At 32.7% G+C, this 12,741-nt stretch overlaps 1 protein-coding gene across 1 annotated transcript in view; it reads right to left on the reverse strand.

Moving 5' to 3' along the window:
• The window catches only part of CDH12 (cadherin 12), an 893,592-nt gene that overhangs the window by 583,759 nt on the left and 297,092 nt on the right, over positions 1 to 12,741 (reverse strand). Inside the window, exon 2 of the mRNA XM_033110569.1 lies at positions 3,429 to 3,512. The gene's annotated coding sequence lies outside the window, so the exon portion shown is untranslated. The remainder of the gene's footprint in view (positions 1 to 3,428; positions 3,513 to 12,741) is intronic.

Consider the following 12,741-nt stretch of genomic DNA (forward strand, 5'->3'; position numbering starts at 1 on the left):
CTTTAACATTGAGTAAAGAAATAGAAAATACATAAAGAAGAATTCAAGACAGATCGGAGTATCTGTTTTGGATTTTGCTTTTCTTCTACTGATACCAGCTGTAGTCAATCAGTTTTAATAATTCTGTAAGCTTACAGCAATCATGAGTGACTGAAACAATTCTTTCTTCTAAGTAAGAAGCCTAGCAGAGTCTAAGTTGAAAGAGTCAACCCCCTCCGCATTTTTCTTTCTTTTCTGTGCTTATTATTCTGTGTAGGTGAATGAATTATAATTCCCAATGGCAATTCCATTGTGAAATCCTAACAGACGTGTCTCAAATGACTAACCTTGGACAATTGCCAAGTATTAGAAATATCCCAGCATTTGTTTTTTTACAGATGTGCTAATCACAACCCAAACAATAGCCCACTGAGGGAAAACTACACTAATAAGATTTACAAAATAATTTCTAGCAATGCCTTACAAAGTACATTTCTTTTTTTAAACAAATGGCTCTGCAATTCATTTTCTGAACCCTATTGTCAATTCAGCAGAAGGCTCTGAGCACTAATACCAGCAAAGCTCAAATCTACTCCTGGTTGAGCGAATCCATCCTTCCCTCTTGTGTTTCCATCAGTTTCTGTTTCACCTCATCACTGCTGAGAGTGTTCCCTGAGTGTCAGAACCTGATATTCACGCCAATGCACAAACGACTTAAAAAAAGAAAAGAAAACAAAAAATCATAAATCCCAGATTTCTTTCTCTCCGTGTCAGTTTCTGTTAATTTCCAGAACGTTCCTTCTGTGACAGCACTTTTCTCCTTGTTATAATGAAGTGAAGTCTGAAAGGATTCCCGAAGGATTTGTGACTTAGTTAATACCCTAAACTCTTTAAATATACACCTACATAAACAAATGTCTTTTGACTACTGATTACATATAAATATTGTGTAAGAAAATATAGGGGACAGATAGAAATAAGACTAAGTTGGAACTTCCAAAGATTAGGAACAAAAAAAGAAAAAAAAAACATATATATATATATAAAATACATTGTCAGCAAACATCTTAAACACACACACACGTACACACATACACAAACACAAATACACAGCACTGATCAGGTTATTTCTCTACATTAAAAAAAAAAACAAACAACAAATATGGCTCCACATCACATAAAACATAAACCCCACAGCACAGACACACTTTTAAATTTTAGTTAAGATGCTTCGTCATTTGAGCCTACTCTTCTGGATTTATGTACCAACTACCTTCATATTTGATATAGATGGGATTCTCTAACTCCCCAACTGATTTAAAACTCACCAAACATGAAACAATACTACATATCATGCCTTTTATACATCTATGGCCTCTTCTTTTACATATTTTCATTTCTCTATGAAATTCAGTCTTTTTTCTGTGTTTTCCCTCCCCTTTGAACCATAACATGACAAAAAAATCCTGTCTCAACTTCTCTGCAACCATAATATCTTTCATATTTGAACAAAAAGTGTCCTAAAAATAATGAATGTTTTCTGCCCATATGAAGAAAGAATGATTTCTTTATTTTTTCTTTTTCATTTTTGCATGCTTTATAATAAATTATTCTAATTACTTGTTAGGCAATCATGCATATAAATGATAACTCAGTAGAATAAACGGTAAATTTTATAAAGCTTTTAAGGAGAAATAGATAGTCCTTACTTAGTTCAAAAAAAAAATATGAATGAAGGTGGTGGGATTGTAAACAGACTCTCCAGAGTACTACTCTATTCAAAGTTAAATTAATGAAAGAAATATTTTAATACTATGCTTGTTTGGCTTGACATCTATATCTTCAGTATTCTTGGACATCATTTGCTGTTTTCTTGTATCATTCCACTGAGATTACTTTCAGGTCTATTTTCATTAAGTGAAGTTTATGAAAACCCTTACATTAAATGGAAAACAATTTTCTAAACTGTCTTCTGCATTAATTTGAACTCTCTCCTGATGGAAAACAAGCAAACATTCTAATTTGTTTACAGTTATCCTTTCTGGAGTTTTTATCTTTAAACTATTCTTATATAAAGTGATTATCAAGCTCATATAGCATCACAGATACTATTTAGGTTGATGGAATCATAGTTTTATAAGAAGGAAAAGTTGCCAGTGTCTGGATTAAATTTAAAAGGCAATTTCTTTTCCCCTAACAATTTGAGTAAAAAGTCTGGAATTAAACCCCCACTCCAAAATTATTCAAGATAGAAATTTTAAAACTGAATCAAATTTTCTATAAAAGTGCAAAAAAATTATAAAGTAAAAATAGGGTATTTTCCATGTGAAAATTCTGAATATTGATGAGAATAAATTGAAGGATAAAATGGATGGATGGACAGGGATTAGGAATCAGTAGTAGTTGAGATATAAAATGGTTAATTTTATCTCAAACATTTAATCTTGAAAAATTTATCTAAAATGTGTATAGTTTTTATTCAAATCTAACACTTGAAATTAATTGATAATTTTATTAAACTAGATTAAAACATACCATTTTTTAATAAATGCATCTCATAAAATATAGTTAAAAACAAAAGGAAAACATTTAATGGCTGTACCTATTAAATTTGAGTATGCAGAGGGAATCTGAACAAATATCACAGCTCGGTCCATAAAGCCACATAAGTTTAATCATGTTTGCCTCATCTCTTTAAACTTTCCTTTCTGAACTATTACATAAATGGTTAATATTAATTGATAACAAATTGGGAGATAACAATATCAAGCTTGCTTTGATTATAGCCTAAGAATAGATGCTACAATTACCAAGCAGCGAGTGTCAAGACAATGCTTTAATTATTGTCTCCAGAAGGTTAACTGTAAGTATTTAAATCAAAGGATTTAGATTCCTGCCAGCAACAAAGGAAAAGCAGCCTACAATTCCCTGCCCAAGAAACAACTGACCTAGACTCCGCCATATTATTATTAATAAAGACGAGAAAATGCATGACACCATCTCTTTGTTTCCTGCGTCAGAGCTTCATCTGATGTTTGCCTTTGAAATGAGACACATGCAACCAATTTAACAAAAATAATACCCAGTAATTATTTATGAGGAAGTAGACAAAGTATCATAAAGTATAATATAAAAGGAGAAAATCAATTTCTGTCTTTAGAAGGCACATACTCACTAGGTCTTCTCAAATCTACTTGTAAAAGGAAACAGGAAAATAAATGGAGACACTTAAAAATATAGAATTCTTGCTAAAAAAATGGTTACTTAAGTTTCATGGTTTGCCGTGTTGTTGTGAACTACTTACCTGTAAGCATATAAATATGTGAATATTCTGATTTCTAATGAAAATGTATATTTTAAAAAGTAACAGTTTTAAAAAGAATTTGAATTTTGAAGTATTTATAAAAGGTTAAGAGCGTATGTCTTGATGATATTTAAATGTCACCTACCTTTAAGAAGGCTGGCATTCTTTAAAACTCCAAGGTGTTATTGAGTTCCAAATGGAATATATTCCCAAACAGAGCCAAACAGAGCTGGAAAGATAAACATACACAAAGATGTAATGCCAATTATTTTCCAATATATATTGATTTTAGTTAAAAGCTGCAGAGAGAGTTCAGCATTCTTGTATACCACATATCCAATTTATCCTTCTGTTAGCATTTTATATTTCAATGGTTCATTGTTAACAACTTTTAATACTTCTGATGCATGAACTCAAATGAACCAATATTGATACATTCTGATTTCTGATCAGAATAATTCTGATTTCATTCGTTTCTCTCCTAATATACGGTTTTCTGTTCTGAATATCATATTGAATTTAATTTTCATATCTTCTCAGCCACCTCTAAACAGTGATAATTTCTCAGATTTTCTGTTTTTGATGACCTTGAGAGTTTTGAAGAGTAATGATCAGAATGTCCCTCAAGGGGAACTTGCCTCATGTTTTTTGTTTTGTTTTGTTTTTGTTTCTTTGTCCCCCATGACTGTACCAGGTGGTGGGGGCAGTGGAGATAGGAGGCCTAATTTCTTGTTTTGTTTTGTTTTGTTTATTCAACTGATTTCTGAAGGAAGACCACAAAAGTAGTGCCATTCTCATCATTTCGTATTAAGGGTGCATGTCACCACTGTGACTTTTGTTCTTCCTTTCCATATTTTGCTTTTGGAAGAAGGCACCAAATACAGCCTATTCAGGGGTTGGAAGTTAAACTCTACCTATTGAGGAAAAACTATATATATCTACAAAATGTATTTGAAATTCTTCTGCAAGAAAGACTTGTCTATGTTCCCGTCTGTTTGCTTGTTTCTGTATTCATTCACTCATTTACTTCATTCAGTAATTTATATACCTGTACATCTCAATGTGAATTTATGGATATTTATTTTGTATTTTATGCTATAATCCAATACTACACTGTTTACTGTGTTGTTCAAATTGCTTCAGCTTTGGCCTTTGTGAGCTCCTTCACTTGGCTTTGTGACCTTTTGACATACCACAATAGTTTGGTTTATTGAACAGGCCCTCACATTCTGCCACTATTAGATAGTTCATGCTAAACTTATGTAATCTCTGTCTCGACTCAGCATCTCGACTCAGCAATATGTTCAGGGGCCCTAGTTCCTTTTATTGACCAATGGTATTAAAAACCAATAGCGGGACACTAGGGGTACTCCTTGTTACCGGGGTGCTTTTGATTCTAAGCGTGTCAGTGGATTGACCTAGGACATATATGTAATTATACTAATGTGTATAAGACACATATCCATAATTCTATTAAGGAAATATCATTTCCTGCTGATATATTACACTCTATAACACATTTTAAATAAATAGCATTCTGGGTTTAATAGAGTATATTATTGAAAACACATCTTACATTTCTGTTTGAAATATCCCTATGTGAATAACATATCAGGATTGATCATTAAAGAGATGCCCACACAAATGAGAAAATATGTGCCTTGAGTCTGATTCGAAGGAAACTTCATGAAGTCCTTGGAAATGTATGTCCTTAATTCGTACTCAAGTTCATTGTGCTTAAAAAAAAAGAAAGAAAATAGTCTTTAATAATATGTGCACATAACCACAGTTGTGTGGTCATTTTTCTGTCAAGTGCCACACATTGAAACAATAAATAGTATGAGGAAATACATATTACTTAATAACAACCAATACAATGTCTTCTGTTGATGAACCCTAACACTATGTCCTTGTTTTCACATGGTTAGATTTGTTTCCAAGATAGAATGTCTGAGTTATATCAATTTTATCCATGTTAGAAGTTCCATTTTTAATGAACTATAACATTATTAAAATTAATATCTATGTATTAGCCATTATAACTAAATGGGAAACAGAATATGTAGAAGTAATTATCATCATTTTTATCATTAAAATGAGTGGAAAATATAGATAATAATAGGCTAGTCTGATAATCCCTATAAGAAAAATTATTTTCTGGAAGTAAAATCATCAACTCATTTTATCATTCTGTTATTCTGGTGTTATGGACTGTCTGTTTGTGTTCCCCCAAATTTTCAGATGTTAAAATCTTGATCTCCAGTTTGATACTGGGAGGTGAGTCCTTTTGGAATGGATAGATTATGAGGGTGGAGCCCTCCTGACAGGATCAGCATTATTGTAAGAAGAGATGTGAGAGAGCTTTCTTCTCTCTGCTCTCTGCCATTTGAGGATCTAAGAAAAAACCTTCTGCAAACCAGGGAGGGAGCTCTCTCCAAAATCTGAATCTGCTGGCACCTAGGTCTTGGACTTCCGGGCCCCTAAAACTTTAAGAAATAAACGTTTGCTATTTATACTGCCCAGTCTGTGGTAATTTGTTATCACGGTCCAAACAAATTAAGACATCTGGTAACTAATAAAAGCTTACGTGTCAAAAAATCTTTAAGATTTAAAAACATTAAAATAAGAAAAAATTCAAAATAAATTCTAAGCCAGTATGTACTTTGAACTATATTAGAAATTTTGGGTAAAATGTACCAAAATCTACATCAGTTTCCTTTGACTGTGGTATGAAATTACCACAAATGCAGTGGCTTAAAGCCACTCATTCTTTCACCGCTATGGTGTTCAGAAGTCTGAAATCAGTATGACTGGGCTAAAATCAAGGTGGCAACAGGCTGTCCTCTGGTCAGAGGGTCTCAGGAAGAATCCTTTCCTTGCTTCTTTTAACTTCTAGTAACTGCCAGCAAGCAAGGTCTTGTCCCCACAGCATTCCAATTCTCAAGACTAACATTTTAAAACCTCTGGTTCTTCCTTTATATTGCTTCCTCCTCCGTGTGTGTGTGTGTGTGTGTGTGTGTGTGTGTGTGTCAAATCTCCGTATACTTCTCACTTATAAATCTCGGATTACACTTTGGATTGGCACAGATAATCCAGGATAATCTCCCCATTTAAAGATCCTTAATTTAATCATGTCTACATAGCCCCTTTCTTGCCATACAAGGTAACATTCAAAAGTTTCATGAATTAGGACACGGCTATATTTTGTGAGGCTATTTTTCAGCTGAGCGATTTTGTACCTATCCCCTTTCATAGAAGAGAAAATTTACTAGAATAAAAGAATTTCCTAACGACTCTATTTCACATAAAACAATGAGTATATTGGAAATATATTCAAGCACAATGAACGAGTGTTTTAAAATACTATTTAAGACAATATAGTACATGAATAATTTTAACTTGCTTAGATAAATGGATATTACTTAACAATGTAACTTACATAATTGATTATTTTTTTACTAGGAGCACTGATAACCTATAGTTATGTTGTGAAAGCTGAGTAAAACCACAGAACTGAAGTTTCAGAATTATGGCTTCATATTCTTTAGGGAAATCTTGTTTAAGAAAACCTTTAGAAGAACTGTAAAGGAAACACCTTATCATTTCTAAAGAACTATTTATTTAGTCACTATTATTACTGATATCTCTTCTGTCTGATTAGTTGTCAATGGAACTTGACACTAAAAAAGGTATCAGCCATAAAATAAGAGAAGGATGAGCTGATAAATTAGGATGCTATCAGAAGCAGATAAAGGCATGAATGGCTTAGTAGGGTTTCAATTCCCAGCATTATGAAGGGAATGCAGACCTCAGCCTACATGAAGTAAAGGAACTAGGAATGACATATTTGTGTTCAACAGGTGTGTAGAAACGGCTGTCTCATCCATGGAACGGTAATTAGAACAAGCTTCTGCCTACCATCTCGGAGAAGCTACATGAATGCCAGGTGCTCACCAGAGGCCATAGATAGAGAAGATGTCACCCTTGAGAAAGTAGATGGCAAATGTGGACCTCATATGTATATGAGGTTTAGATTCATGCACATATATGGCATGTGCACTCCATTACAGGATATCAGCATAAAACTTGGTATGGCCCTGGTGAAACCAGTAGAGTCTCAGCTAAGGAAATACAAAAACGTCTTGAAGAGATTCTTTCACAATCTGAGACACTAGACTCCCATAGTAGGGGAAAAAACATAAGATGAAGCAAAATATCATAATACAAGTCAGCAATAAAATGAAAAATTTATTTCTGAAGAACTAGAAACAATATAACAATCTGTAAAACACATATAATAAATATATTTAAAGTCTTCAAAGTTAAAGGGATGCAGAACAATTATAAGGTAAGATCATGTCAGAAATATAACAAATTGGACCAAAAAGCGATAGAAGATATATATATACACACACACACACACACACACACACACACACATAATATATATATATATATATAAATATATATAATTATATTTATATACATATATATGTGTGTGTGTGTGTGTGTGTGTGTGTGTGTGTGTATATATATATATATATATATATATATATATATTTCAAGAATGAGTTTTATGGTCCATGCCTTGTTAATTCTAATACTCATTTGGAAGAGCAAAATCCAAGAAGTGCATAGACTATGCTGCAAAGATAAAATTGAAAAAATTACCCCTATCAGATATCAACAATTATTGTAAAATTACAGGAGAGAAGATTGTATTGCTACTAGTACAGATTAAGCCCAAATGATCTACAAAGTGCAAGAAAAAAACTGAGACATAAACCCACACCTGTGAGGAAACTTGATATAGGGAAGAGATGCCATCAAAAGTGATGCTGGAATAATTTGCTATGCAGATGCACAAATTAAAGTTGATTTTCTAAATCACATCAGGCACAAAACAACTTTCTGATGTGTAGAGAAATAAATGCTTAAAAATGTTAAAATATAGAACATTTCTATGAAACAAGGATAAAAAAAACCTTTCTTTAAATGAATTAAAAACACAAACCAAAATAATGCCAAATTTGAATTAAAATTGAAATCATGTACTCAAAATTAAACTTCACAAACTAAAGGAAAAGATCAATAACTGTGATAAGATATTTTCAACACATGGAACGAAGTTAAGAGTGCAGATTGTATTAAGAACTTTAATAAGCAATAAAATATGTTGAATTTACAGTGTTATAAGCTGAATATTTACAGAAGAGAAAATCAAGATTTCCAATAAGCATATAAAAAGGGACTTCACATCAGCAATTATCAGGGCAATACAAAGAAAATCAGCAATGACATATCATTTCACACTGTTACATTAACATTTTTTATTAGAATGTCTGAAATTATCAATGATTAACAATGACGTGGAGTAATGTAAACTTTCACATAGTGTTGAAAGTGAACACTGCTAAAATTGTTTTGAAGAACCTTTGGCAATATCTAGTAAAAGTGAAAATGCAGGTAATCTGTCCCATCAATCCCACACCTTTATGTACATAAGACAAACTTTTGTACACATGCACAAAGGTATGTGCAAGAATGTTTACTGCTGCTTTGTTTAAATTTCTAAGACAACTGGCTTTTTTTTAAAGCATTTGACTTAGAACAAATGCAAATACAACTAACTGTTTTACATAACTATTTCAACTATTAAATTCATGAAACTGGGTTTACCCTTAATTTATTGGGAAATGTTTTCATTACTTCTGATATGTACATGTTAATGTGTATTTACAATTGTACGTGTATTGAGTTCGTGTGCCTGTGTTGAGTATGTATGATGTCAGGTAATGAAGGTAAAGTTCTGCTTTTTTATAATCAAAATTGACTATCATACCTAACTTTGTCAAGAGGAACAATCACAAAAACAAATCAGTAGTACCAAACTTAGTTAGGAATACACAAATATTTTAAAACATAGTGGACCAGCACCATGAACTTGAATAAAAGAGGATACCACTAGAATCAGGAGAAATGTCATACTTAGTTAAGGCTCCTAGGTGAAAAAAAAAAACAGTAAGACCAGACATCCATTTTATCAGTAAAGAGGGTATATCAAAAGATTAGATACACTTTTTTCGTGTTCTTCTACCTGCTTCTGGCATAAAGATAAATCCCTTTATAATTAGCCGACCTACTTCACTGTGGGGTAGTAATAAAGATGTACAGCAATGAAAACAAATGGCATGAAATAAAATGTAAGCTGAAGAAAATGTCAAAAAAACAGGTAGCAGTTATGCTTCAACAAGATCCCAGGAACTATTTAGAGTAAGCACCGTCTGCAAGAGCACAATTCATGAGGCCATTTCAGCTAAAGTAAGAAAGCCCAAGACTAATATCAGGAGTCATCAAAAGTTGGATAAAAGGACTCACTGCAAAAATTGCAACTAGGGCACAGACATAGATCTTGTTTCCAATGTCCCCACCATAATGAAAAAGGATTTGAAAAAGAGGTAAAATCTGTATTAATGCTGGACAGTAAGAAAAGGGATCAGAGAGAAGTCTGCCAAAATTTTGTCATGTGCCTATTTCCAGAATAATCCCAAGATACTTGTAATAATTTCCTCCCCAAAAAAAAATGTAATGAAAGAATACAGGTAGACTACTCTGATAAAAATCCCACTGTCTTGAATTAAATGATTGACGAAATAAGGTATGTCTATTGAGCACTGCCTGCACTTAGAATTCCTTTAAAGACTCCGTTTCCACAACTTTCAAAAGCAGTCACATTGTGAGATCCAATGGGACATCTGCAAGCAGCCAAGTTCTCTCCTGATGAAGCTGAATATTATGGGGGAAGGAAGTTCAATTAAAAAGCCAGATGTGGAAAGTTGGTTACTGATGGAGAAAAAAGAAAAAAAATGTACTGACAGGTTATCCCCTACAAGCACTCTCTAGGCCTTTGAAATCTCTCTGCATCCATTCACTAAAGGACACACTGATGGACATAATTGTCACCATCTCTCTAACTTCTGATCCTAGTGCATTTAACTGTCACCCATGTATCAAAGAGGAATATATGCCTTTTGCAATATATATATTAGTCCTGATTTGACATCTCTGTATTTAAAATACAGTGGGAGTCCTGGGAAAGAGTCTGTAATATATAAGAATGGAGTACTTTGAACACAAAGCATATTAAGAAAAACATGTTAAAGAAAGAAAGGAAGATACATTTTAAAGAGACGTAAGTCCCTTCACTCAATAAAATTAAAGAGACTATGGATGAAGTAAAACAAAATATGAGATAAGTCGTTGCCACAACAGAATAAGATAAAAAAAGATGTCTGTATGAATGAAGATAACGGTATCATAACTATCATAAGTATCATTTAAAAAAAATAAGAATTTCCCATAAAATGGAGCAGGATAAATATTACTACAGTATGTGAATATGTTCGTTAAAAAAATGTTTAACACACACACACAGAGATAAATCATGCAAATGCATTCTTAAATGAATGAATGTATCTGAAATAAAGTAAAAGATGTTGTAAAGCACAGAGCAACGCTGGAGGAAAAGTACAGGGAAGTGAGTATTGCAGACAAGTGATTGGTTAAGTATCTAAGAAGCTTGCAGCCTAAGTCTTCTGTGGGTGAAAGCTTTGAATTGGCACAAAGTTGGAGGTGAATTGGAGAACGCTGCATAAATAATTGGACACTGAGAGTTTTATACCTATAGAAAACAATATTACTAGATTTTTTTTGCTAAAATAGAAAACAAGGCCACTTTACTGTTCTTTCTAGAGATTTTGACTAAAACAAAAAGTCTCCCCTGTGAATGTGTGCTCAGTGACAGGCTGTCATTTGAGTTTGGGCAATTAATTTACATTATTTTTACATTATTTGTTTGGATCATAATCAATCCTTACATACAAATTTGAATTTAAAATGGATTTTGGTATGCAATGCCTTCCAGATGACAATAACCATCACTGTAGAAAAGAACTCATAACCTATACTATAAAGAAATTTTGAAGGTTGGATTCTAACAAATGTAATGGGCTCTAGTTTAATATAATGACATAATGGACATCCTATATAGTTCAGTAAGGTAAGAAGATAAGAACAAGAAACAACAGACATAGGATTTTAGCGAGGTTTCTAAACAATGTTTAGATAAATGCATCCCAAAAGATTTGCAAGAGTTGAAAAGTGCAATTTTAAAATAATTAACCTTATAGTATTTATTGCATATATCTAAAATAAATTCAACAAGGAAGGTATAAAACCTTTAATAATGAAATTGTAAAACTTATTTAATAATGATTAAATAAGAATTAAATAAGTTTCTCTATTTTTTTTTCCTTTTTAAATTAAAGTTTATTGGGGTGACAATTGTTAGTAAAATTACATAGATTTCAGGTGTACAATTCTGTATCACATCATCTATATATCACTTGTGTGTTCACCACCCAGTCAGTTCTCTTTCCATCACCATATGTTTGATCCCCTTTACCCTCATCTCCCACTCCCCTACCCTGTTACCCTCTGGTAACCACTAAACTATTGTCTATGAGTTGTTTCATTTGTTTGTCTTGTTCTTCGGTTGTTTTCAGGTTTATATACCACATATCAGTGAAATCATATGGTTCTCTACTTTTTCTGTCTGTCTTATTTCACTTAGCATTATAATCTCAAGATCCATCCATGTTGTCACAAATGGCACTCTTTCATCTTTTCTTATGGCAGAAGAGTAGTCCATTGTGCATATATACCACAACTTCTTTATCAAATCATCTACTGAAGGACACTCTGGTTGTTTCCATGTCTTGGCCACCGTAAATAATGGTACGATGAACATAAGAGCACATATGTCTTTATGGATAAATGTTCTCAGATTTTTTGGGTAGATACCCAGGAGAGGGATTGCTAGGTCACATGGTAATTATATTCTTAATTTTTTGAGGAACCTCCACACTGCCATATGATGTCACTGATATGCGGTATACAAAACTGCAAACAACAAGGAACAAGGAAAAGAACAAGACAAACAAATGAAGAAACAAAAACTCATAGACACAAACAACAGTTCAGTGGTTACTAGAGGGTAAGGAAGCGGGGAGGGGAGTGGTAGATGAGGGTAAAAAGCATCAAATATATGGTGATGGAAAGAGAACTGACCCTGGGTGTTGAACACACAATGTTATATATAGATGATGTATTACAGAATCGTACCCCTGAAACATTAACTTTACTAACAATTGCTACCCCTATAAACTTTAACCAGAAAAAAAGAATTAAATAAGTGGGGAGTTATCTTGTTTACTGAATCAGTTTTAAGAATTTATCAATACAAATAACTCCAGGCAAAATAATATTTTTTTCTTTTATTCTTTTAATGGAAGTTGTAAATCGAATACTGAATGATGTGGAAGAATAAAAGGTGAGATAGTTAAAACAAGTAAACAGGAGACAGTTTTATCCTACTGAATAGTAAGGGACAGAATATA

This window comes from Rhinolophus ferrumequinum, chromosome 7, assembly GCF_004115265.2.
Source record: "Rhinolophus ferrumequinum isolate MPI-CBG mRhiFer1 chromosome 7, mRhiFer1_v1.p, whole genome shotgun sequence".
In the NCBI taxonomy this organism is placed as follows: Eukaryota; Metazoa; Chordata; class Mammalia; order Chiroptera; family Rhinolophidae; genus Rhinolophus; species Rhinolophus ferrumequinum.